We start from the raw sequence: 9,339 nt of genomic DNA, 5'->3' as shown, positions 1-9,339 counted from the left end.
TCCATAAGTGATGGGCCTGGCTTCATAAGCACACAGACACGCCTAAGTCCAAAGCAGTGTGGTTCTTTACAGCAGAGCTTGGGGCCAGCTGGCTGCATTGGGAAACTCTTTCTTTGGAAGGCTATCAGAGTTAGTTTACAAATTATGCGAGCAAATTAGCGTCATTGTCTCCTACTTTTACAACAAGCTAATTAATTAAAAGAAGAAGAGGAGGAGGAGGGGGGAAGAAGAGGGGAGCATCACCTCAAAATTCTCAGTTTAGTCACCTTATTCTGCACAAAGTCTGGCCCTTTACTAAACCGAGATAGATATGTGAAAGGGACATACATACCAGAGTGGATGTGTGCCAACAGGTGTGTTGAAGACTCAGACATTTTCAAACATCATTGGCAAGTTAGTTGGAAGTCCTCCAGTATGTTCCAGTATTATGACTTTGTTAATATTCCTTGTGATATCACTTATGAGTGTGGTGGTCTCATTGTACAGGTAAACACAAACCCAGACACAGCCAGCTTACAGAGTATGACAGTATTTTTCATTGGCAAGTAGCCTTTCTCTTTCAAATTTTGAGCAGGAGCAAACCAGGTCTCTGTTCAGACAGAAACTTTGCTTACCAGAGAGAGATGGGAGGGGAGGAGAATGGGAGAAAGCACTACCCAGGGGGAATGGCCATGCCTTAATCCCGTCTCCGTTTCTCCTTTCCTTCAGGGTTTTAAGCATGCATGCGTATGTCCCCAGTGTATTTTCAGCTGCCAGGTCTGGCCACACAGTTAGCCATGTGGGATCCAGCTTCCGTAACCATCGGGCTGGCCCAGAAACTTGAAATTTTAAAATTAGCTTTAAAATGTCCTAAAATAAGAGGAGGATGAAAGGAAGGAAGAAGGAAAAGGAGGAAGAGAGGGTGAGAAGAAATAAGGAAGGGAAGGCAGAGAGGGTATCCCTCCCCTCAAATTTGATCTTTAGGTTATGTGATTCATCTTACCATAGTTACTGAAGAGAACATTTTGGAAAATGAGTAAGTAATCTGACGTTTTAGAGTCTGATTAAGCATTTAGATTTGTCTCTCCTTAACAAAGATATGGCCTTCCCATCTTGGAGCATCTAATGTTATCTCTTTGGCAGGGCCCTATAGTCATGGTGGTTTGAATAATTATACTACTTCATGTTTGAGTGGTTGATGAGACCCAAACAAGGCCAGAGTATGATGTTAAAACTGGGGGTGGGTTGGCTTGGGGTAGAGACAGATGTTCTGTTTAGTTTTAAATTAAAAACATATAAAATGAACCAGAATAGAAATTCAGGGTTTCAGCTCATACTTGCAACAGTTGCAATTTTATCTAATTTTAATGACCTCAAGTCATGTAAATAAAAAGACAGAGGGAAAGGAAAAGAAACTAGTTTTCATGCTGATTGGGTTTCTACTCTTTGCCAGTACTGGGTTAGCCAATTTGTATCTTTTTATTTTATTTACTTATCATTAGAAGCCTGTGAGATGGGCACATTGTATCCATTTCATAGTCCCAGAGGTTAACAGAAGTTAAGCAATGCAACATTTATGTAACATTTAACTGGGCTACAGGATACCTCGAGATCAGCTTTGTGTCTCTCTAAAGCCTGAGTATCTAATGTTCCATTACTAGACTTTTTTTTTTTTTTTTTTAAGAGAGAGGGTGTTTGTTTTTGTTTGTTTTTGTTGTTGCTGTTTTTGTTTTTGTTATAGGGTGCGTGCGCTGCGCTCAGTGCTCACCAGAGAGAGAGAAGAGGGAAGAAGTAAGGAAAGCGAGAAATCACCCCACAGGGGGGATGGCCATGCAGCAACTCCTTCTCTTCCATTCTCCTCTCAGGATTTTGGATGCACACACACACACAAATGCACATGCGCGTACACACACACACCCGGCATGAGTTTCAAACTGCCGGGTTTAGGAATAGAACTTCAGTTGACCACATGGGAGTTCAGCCCCTTAACCACTATGCCACCTGAGGGACCCAGACTTTAATTCTTTAAAATGAGTTTTAAAAATGATCTATCTGGACTTATGTTTTAATTGCCAGAGGGTATGTGTGCAAGGGTAGGGGTAAAGGGGGAGAAGCACTCTCCAATGAGGCATGGTCAAGTCGCAATCCCTTCTCTTCCTCTCTCCATGCTGTCAGGACTTGGGGCACCCATGCCCACACCTCCAGTGTGTTTTTCAGGCTGCCAGGCTGGGATGTGAATCATCATCAGTAATGTGAAAGCCAGCTCCCTTAGCCATTAGACTATAGGGTTGGCCTTATCATCATCATTGTTATTTAACCAATCATGAGAGCTATATAGAGTGAAAAGTAAGGCTTTCTCTTTATCACCATCTTTTCTCTGCAGTCTCATTTTCCTCATTATGGGGAATATTTTGGTAAAATATTCCAGACTTATCTCCATGCCTAAAATAGTTTTCAAGTGTCGCCACTTAGGCACATTTGAAATTACTAGAGCTATGCCATTCATGGGCTGAAATATCCTATATAGGTCATCTTATCCCCATAATATAGGGAGATAGTGGGAGAAAGTGCCATAAAACTCAGTAAGTAGTCCAGCTATGGTGACAGGTGCTGCTAAGACGCTGCGCCTCACAGGCTGGGGCCACACGGGATACTGGCGTAGGAGTCCTGGGCTACACTAAAGGCTTGTGCACCTGTAATCCCAGTGAGTGGGAAAGGCTGAGGCAGGAGGATCAGGAGCTTGACCTGGCCTAGACAACAAAGCAAGGCCCTGTCAAATTGCAAAAAAAAAAAAAAAAAAAAAAAGAGCTGGGCTTGGTGGCGCATAGCTGTAGTCCTAGCAGGAAGGCTGAAAACATTGTCAACAGTGAGCTCCTGTAGAAAAAAAAAAAAAAATTCAGTAGGGCCTTCAAGCAGCGAACTCCAGACTAAACTATCAACATGGTGGCAGAAACTGGTCCCCAAGCAGAGGTTCAGCATCTACTTCTGGAATCCTGTGTTCACGTGGCTCCCCATCCATGGTCCTAAAATGGTGGACCTGGGTCATTTGTAGGCAGGGGCTGTGTGCCACCCTAGAGGGGAATGCCCAGTGTCAGGAAGGCTGCTGGACTTGTGTGGAGACTTGTAAGGCTTTGAGTAGGAGAAGCTGATGTCTTCCTCTGAAAGTGGACATTCTGAAACTCATTGTCCTTCAGAACCAGCCTTGGGACAGCCTCTTGGGCTATAGAAGCTGCACATAGTAAGAAGTAGCCATGGAAGGGGCTGCTCTCCAAGCAGAAGCACAGCTAACACTGGAAGCAGAGTCACAGCTAGAAAATGAAGCTAGCAAACGATGGTTATTGTCACTAGAGGCCAATCTTCTTGTGGAGGCAGTGTGCAAGAACAGCCTTTCTCCATGGCCCCAGCCCCCAAGGCCAACTAACCTGAGAGCAATGCACACTTTGTTCATGCCAAGGTCACATGACCTCTTGGCCCTGCTAGTGGATTAACTCACTGCAAGAGCAGGAGAGACAGCTTCCTTCCAGGCACTGGCCCTTGTTAAGTCCCCTTCTTCCCCCAAAAGGACATTAACTCTATCCTCTACACACGGTCATTTAAGGCATTTAATTGGGCACTTAGAAGAACGGGCAGTTTATCAGGAGATAGTTGAAAAACATTCTGGGAGGACCGCCTGGAGGCTGGTATCCATTCACACTCTTGGATTGGCATGGGGTAAGGCTCAAAGCCTCAAACACCCAGGTGCACTCTAAGGTCTGAGAATTGTTGGTGCTGGATTGCATGTAACGCGTTTGTGTCTAGGGAAGTCAGTCACTACAAGAAACAGCCTTAGGGTACTCCTGTGTCTATTATGAGGAACTGTTGCATCACCTAGTTGCTCTATCTACTAAGACTCTTAGACATTCTGATTAGGATCAGGAATGACTGTAAATTTCCTGAGTAATCATTTTATCTAATGGGCATTGTGGACTGTGAAGCCGACAAGATTTCCTAACTTCATGCCACTAGGAAATTTACAGCCCAAACCTATCCAAGCATATTTTAGCAACTCTCAAAAGCCACCTGCAATTCTTTCTGAAACAAGAGGATGGGGGGTGGGTGAGCCCAGTAAACAAATAGGTAATTAGTGTGTTTTATTTCAATGGCTTGTTTCTCCCCCTGCCAAAGTCACCTTTAATAGCTGGCAAAAGACAAGTAAACCTGTCTTCTAATTTGCAGACATGAAGTTGTTTTCCTTCCTGCCTCCTAACAAGTCACTCTGGAATTTCAGGGGCTCAAAATATGCTAACACCAGAATCTTTTCTTAGGAAACAAGCCATGTTGTTCTAGGTGACAACAAAGATAAGATCAATAAGGCATGACTGTTACTAAATCAATTCACTGATGGTTTTTAATTCAGGGTTCCAGCTACATATTCCATTCACAAATTTGTACTTCTACACAGTAGTGTTTGGCTGGTGGAAGAGATTAAAAACAGCTAAGAGGAACCACAGTTCTAAAAGCACCCCGGGTTTCTTAACAGTGGGCTTTTCTCGCTAACACTCCGGATTCCAGGGGGCTCAGTGCTCTGAGCCTGCTTGTTGTATAAGATGTGCTAGCCAGTCAGAGACTAGACTGCCTGCACAGAGAGGGCCGACCTGCCAAGCCATCTTTTAAAGATGCTTGAGGAGGTGGGATGAGCCAGTAGAGGAGGCCAAAGAATGCAGCAGGGAATACACAGAATGGGAGGTCCCAGCCCACAGCGGATGTGCACCTGCAGCCTCCACCCCCAAGCTCCAGGAGGCACCACTCAAACTCCCTACAGAAAACAATATGAGGGGCTGGCAGGTGGTGCAGTGGTTGAAGTGCTGGACTCCCACATGGCTGACCACAGTTTGAGCCCCAGACCTGGCTTACTTTCTCACTGTCCCTCCCTCCCTCTCTTCCTCTGTCTCTCTGGTCAAATTGAGTAATAATAAAGACAATGAAATAAATGATTAAAAAAATCTATGAAAGGCCCATGAATGCGTCACCGAAGTTCCATGAATGAAACAGCAAGTTGGTTTTCTCAAAGTGTGGAATTTCTCAAAGGCAAGGTACTTGGATTGAAAAGGATCCTAATTTACCTCTCCTGGCCTTGCTCCAACAATTGTATTTCTGTTTCCAACTCAGCCAGTTTTAAAAACCTTGCTATCACTTTACTAAAATAAGTGGGATCGTATTCATCAGCTCAATGGAACTTAGTGCTTCTCAAAAATCCATAGTCCTGAAATAAAATCTCAGTAGCTCTCCTGCTGTTTGGATGGATAATTGTCCAAGTCAGTCATTAGGTCTGTCACATGAGCTTTACTTCTTTCTGGTATCCCTATCCGAAAGCCCGAGTGAGCGGCGTCAATCTGTTCCATGTGTGGGGCGTGGGGTGTGTTTTTTGGTCAGGGGTGGGGGAACAAATGAGACAGGCTGTCGGTGGGATTTAAAATTGAGTGTTGTGGACCCTCTTGAGCGGTGTGTTTTCAAATCTGTTTCCTTCAATTATATCTGTCGCATTTTTTCCTTCTTAATAAAATACAGAGCTTGCAGGCTGATGGTTTTTGCATCTCTCTGAATCCTTTGTGGAAAGAGGAAGTAAATCGTCAGCTCATACACAAGGTGGCACCCTGTGATTCCAACCAGGTCTGAGAGGAGAACTACAGCTAAGAGATACTGAGCCACAGCCACGAATTTTTATTTACCATCTGGTATTCCCACTGTGGCGAATATAGAGGTGGAGGTAGACGTTTGGCATGCCATCTCTCAGCATCTCTGTCTCTATGTCTGAGAGATTCAGAGCTGCCTCGGTAGTGGGCACTAGAATAAAGGGACCAGTTCCAGTTGACTATAATAAACGCAGACCTCACATTCAGATCACATATGGAAAACAAGGAAGCTTTATTGCTACAACGCTCCTTCCTGGGAACAGAAGGGGGAGGGGCAGAGATGCAGTTCACATACCAACCCAATTAACTTTCAATTGGGCTTGCTGAAATAGGGAGCCAATTAGAAAGAACGTGACATTTACAAAACTCTGAAATAGTTGAATAGCAATTGTGTTTCCCAGTTTTAAGGTTCCTTTCAAGAAGTAATTTGTCTATTATTTGGAAGCTGCCTGCCCTGATTATAATACTGGGGAATAGAAACTGGATTATAATCCCAATTCTTATAATTACCTGACATTTATTCTTATTTAGACAACATTTAGACAGTGGTTTTATTTTTTTGCTATGGCTGGCTGTAAAACTAGTTCTAATTCTTGGGTATTTATAAATTATCCTTGGTGAGCTAAATGCATGTGATTTGGAACTGTCCAGAGCATATCTGAAGCATACTGATTTTAGAATGACTGTATTCAGCGCATTACACATGGAAACTAAAATAGGCTCTTAAACTGCACCACTATTAAAACAGGTATTGATAAAGATATTTTAAAAGAGGATCTACTTCAAAAGTTGAAAATGTATTTTCTCTTTTTAGCATTAACACTTATATGGGTATCAACAAATAGATTAGAAATAAACTTTATAAAAATAGTATTTATATACAAATTAAAGTACGTTACTAATGTGAAACAGAGGTATTCTGATCTGGGCACTGAGTTAGAAACCAAGAGAACACAGGCTGTGTCTCAGTTGAAAAGTGTATTGTATTATTTACCTCAAACTATTTTATTTTCAGCTCTATAATCATTGCCTAGAGGGCAAAAAGAAAATGGAGATTTGGGAAGAAAACTGTTTTATGGTCAAAATAAAAGACCCAAACAACTACTACAGCAAAACCCCATCGCTAGAGTTGAATTTCAGGTTTCAAAACAGTTTATTTGAATTGCATTAATTGGTTCTAAAATTCCTATGCCCAAAGAAAGGAAGCTGGAGAACAGGGAAGGCCAGAATAAGAGCAAGTAGCGGCAACAATGGCTTAAGTCAGGTGACGGGCCACAGGGTAAGTGAACTCCAAGCTGCGGTGGAGTGGGGTCAGTAGCACTGACTTTTTTCGTGGACTATCAGTTAACAAATCCATATCAGATGCCTGTGATCTGTGAGGCAGGGCACTGAGGACACAGTGATTAACAGAGCAGATACTGTTCTGTCTTCCTTAGGCTACTGCACCTCTAGGCTCTGGGTTCTGTACTCCATTAGCCATTGGTTGGAGAGTCTCAGTAACTCACTTTGGATCAACAGCTTTAGAACCCTTTGATGGCTTAATGGTTATGTTGTTGTAACTCCCACATGGCTGACCGCCATTTGAATTCTGGACCCAGAAACTTGAAATTCACGCAAGGCGCGTGTGCCTGTGTGCCCAAAATCCTGAGAGGAAAATGGAGGAGAAGGGATTGCCAGGTGACCATCCCTCCGGGGGAATTTCTTGCTTTTTGTCTCTCTGTTAAGCACATGCACCCTATAGCAAAAATCTCTCAAAAAACAAAACGAAACAAAACACAACACAACACTCACCGGGCAACCAACTAAATGAAGAGCTTGCATAACATGGGTGGCACTATTGAGGAAGCAAGTTTGAGATCTAGACCTGAGCCACACTTTGCAAGCTATTACTGTTGAAACTGGAAATGATCTGTCTGAGCCTCAGTTCACTTACTGATAAAAGTATATTGTCATAAGGTTATACGAATTAAATGGAACTCAATTAATTGGGATATTTTTATTTAAGGGTATTTAAGAGACCACTATAACTTATTAGGCTGATACGTTACACTCAATATTTCCTTTCCTGAGAGAGCGGCAGTGACGACAAGGACTGGAAGAAAGCGGTCTTTCTGAACCTGAGAGTACTAAACATCTAGGTTAAAACCCGAGTGACTCATCTCTTCAGCCATTGCTTTTTTCCCCCCTTTCAGGCTGAAGCCGGTGTTCACTCCCTCCCAGGAACTTCTTGTTCTTCCTTGCAGAAGACTGGAACTCCTCCAGAGGGTAGCACCCTGAGCAGGCCATGCCCATAAGCTCGAGGAAGGTATTGCTTACAATAAGTGAGTCACCACATCTCAATTGTTTCCAATAACAAAGTGGATGGAAAGCACTCGAGCCCCACTGCCCCACGTAACAATGCTCCAAGTCCTTGTGGGACGAACTGGTTAGACTATTTAGACACCACTGTGAAGTCTATATGCACCATTTTGCCTTCAGGAGGAAGAGGTGGGAGGGAAAGCGGGAGGAGGAAGAAGAAAAAGGAAGAAAGGAGGCGGAGGAGGAGAATATAGAGCAAGAAATATTGCTTTGATGTCACACAGAGACGACTGTAGAATGGCTTTGTTCACAGTTGGACTTAGGCAAACCCACCGTGGTTCTCCAAGCTTGGCAAGCTATTTATCAATCATTTAGAAATGGTAAAATGTTTTAAACTCTTAAAAGGGATTTTGTGAGACATCTGTAATGCTTAAAGGCTAACCAGACACTCTTGGTTAAATGACGCTGATGTCAGCCAAAATGGGCACTTATTTAAGTCAACCTAGTTTTCCCTCCTCTTTAGAGCTTCCTTTAACCAGTTCAGGTTGAAATACTCTCGTTTCTCTGGGCCCTCACAGTAATTATTACCCGTCGATCTCATTTGGTAATTAATTAGGTACTACCACCTTCTCATACCTGTATTGTATTGTTTTCTTTAAGTATTTTTCCTTTCCTTTCCCCTTCAATCCTCTCTCTCTCTTTTTTGGCTGTCTTTTATCTTTCTAGCTGCCTTTTTCTCCCAAATTTCAGTCCTTTACCATTATTCATCGTTCTAACCGTCCAGACACCCTATTAACGTGAACGCTTCACGGGGCTAGAACTTTTGTCTCGGACTTCCTGGCGTCTCCTGCAGCACTCGGTATTTCCCACACACTTGCCACTTCGGAAGTGCGTGCTGCCTTCGTTAAACAGAGTTGAACTTTTAAGAATCCGAATGTTTCTGAAATGAGGGACGTAGCTCCCGCCACAAAGCAACTCCCCCGAAGTTTGGGTGACAGGTTCCAGTTCACTTGTTGCACCCGCAGCTTCCACCTATTAGCCACCAGGGCTGCCCCGAGCATCCTCGGGCGCAGGTGAGGGCAGCGTGGAGCCTTACCTTGGAGAGCTCTTAGCTCAGGAGCGGGAGGGAGGGTGCGGGGAAGGGCGGGGGCAGCTCGGGCGTGCTCGGGGCGGCGATCCCCGTGCGCCCCGGGGAGTGGGCAGACGGCCGGGAACCGTTCGCACTTCCCGGGGGATGCGAATGAGCCCGCGCTGGGGCGACCGGAGACCGCGCGCTGTCTGAGTGCAGCCTCGCGCCGTGGCCGTCGGGCCCTGGGCGACCAGGTCCTTTCCCGCTCCCAGACTTTGCGCCCCGACTGCCCGCGCTTCCACCCGGGCGCCCGGCGAGCGG

At 44.4% G+C, this 9,339-nt stretch overlaps 1 protein-coding gene across 1 annotated transcript in view; it reads left to right on the top strand.

Annotated features, from left to right (window-relative positions):
• Positions 1 to 1,012: 1,012 nt before the first annotated feature.
• Positions 1,013 to 9,339, top strand: part of EPC2 (enhancer of polycomb 2) — a gene marked incomplete in the record, with an annotated part of 136,723 nt that continues 128,396 nt past the window's right edge. The window contains 2 exon segments of the mRNA XM_027775356.1: positions 1,013 to 1,019; positions 3,868 to 3,871.

The sequence above is a fragment of the Tupaia chinensis genome, unplaced genomic scaffold, assembly GCF_000334495.1.
Source record: "Tupaia chinensis unplaced genomic scaffold, TupChi_1.0 Scaffold000549_1, whole genome shotgun sequence".
Lineage (NCBI taxonomy): Eukaryota > Metazoa > Chordata > Mammalia > Scandentia > Tupaiidae > Tupaia > Tupaia belangeri.
This window is presented reverse-complemented; position numbering and strand designations above follow the sequence as displayed.